Source organism: Salvelinus sp. IW2-2015, linkage group LG33, assembly GCF_002910315.2.
Source record: "Salvelinus sp. IW2-2015 linkage group LG33, ASM291031v2, whole genome shotgun sequence".
NCBI classification, from domain to species: domain Eukaryota; kingdom Metazoa; phylum Chordata; class Actinopteri; order Salmoniformes; family Salmonidae; genus Salvelinus; species Salvelinus sp. IW2-2015.
Window position 1 is genome coordinate 22116012 of NC_036872.1, and position 1158 is coordinate 22117169.

At 44.9% G+C, this 1158-nt stretch overlaps 1 protein-coding gene across 1 annotated transcript in view; it reads right to left on the minus strand.

The window, feature by feature from the left end:
• Positions 1-1158, minus strand: part of LOC111958163 (two pore channel protein 1) — a 35518-nt gene that overhangs the window by 22774 nt on the left and 11586 nt on the right. The window lies entirely within an intron of this gene.

The following is a 1158-nucleotide window of genomic DNA, read 5'->3' on the forward strand; positions in this document are numbered from 1 at the left end:
ACCCAGAGGCACAACATCGCGATACTTCCGTGAAACACGTCGTGAAGCAGGCTCGACAGACGAGACCGGGATTTGGCAAGTTAATGGGAGAAGTGAAAAAAAGTGTCCTTACTTGTTAATTTTATCTAATCCTAAAAGGCAAAACAGATTTGAGACAATGTTTTAAGTAGCTGAACCTGTCATTACTACAACCTTGTGAAAGTGACTAACTGAAACGTTTTTATTTTTGTCAAAAACAACTTTATATTGAAGGASTGCCTTTCATTTAACGGCCTGCACATGTGCAGTTCGACGCGGCACGACCGTAAGACCCATTGACTTGTTTCTGTGCATGAACTAAGCTAGCTAATGTCACCATGACATTCCCTACTAGTGTGATTGGGGATTTCTATTGGAGAAGCAGTTTCTGCATATATTCACAGTGTATTGTTTTTGGTAATACAGTATCATCAGGCCAGTGTTAGTAGCAGTGGGGGGGCATTGTATTTCAAAATGAATAACAATTTGAATTAGACAGTACAATACCTGCCCTACCCAATAGACTACTCTCTCCCTTTTCTGACAACTGGAGCTGCAGTCCAGTGTATTTATATTTGGTTGGGGGCCCAGATAGCATGTGAACATGTCATAAACCATAGCAAAATGGAAATTAGCTGGAAATTAAACGTTCTCTCAGCCTCATGGTAGAATAACATGAAATTAGCTTTAAAACTGCAATTTGTTCTCTATGCCCCATGGTGAAATGTGTAGAATTGCAAGAAGTTTGCTGCTTTTGTTTGGTTGTTGTRTTTTGCTCTGACCTTGCAGGGGGCCTCGCAAAACTGTGATACGCCACTGGTACTTGACACCGATATTTGACTAGCGGAGGGTGAGGCTTGAGGAGGGGTGAGACTTGAGTAAGTGAGGGGTGAGATCTGAGGATGACGGAGTTCCTAATATGGCGCGCTTCTCTCCGACTGAAGGCGGTGCACTCTGAAGTGATTCAAGTGACCTGTGTTTCAAGCCGCAGGTCTCTCCGGTGACTAGCGTGCTGTTTGCAGGACGGTGACCTGTGTTTCAAGCAGCAGGTCTCTCCGGTGACTAGCGTGCTGTTTGCAGGACGGTGACCTGTGTTTCAAGCCGCAGGTCTCTCCGGTGACTAGCGTGCTGTTTGCGGGA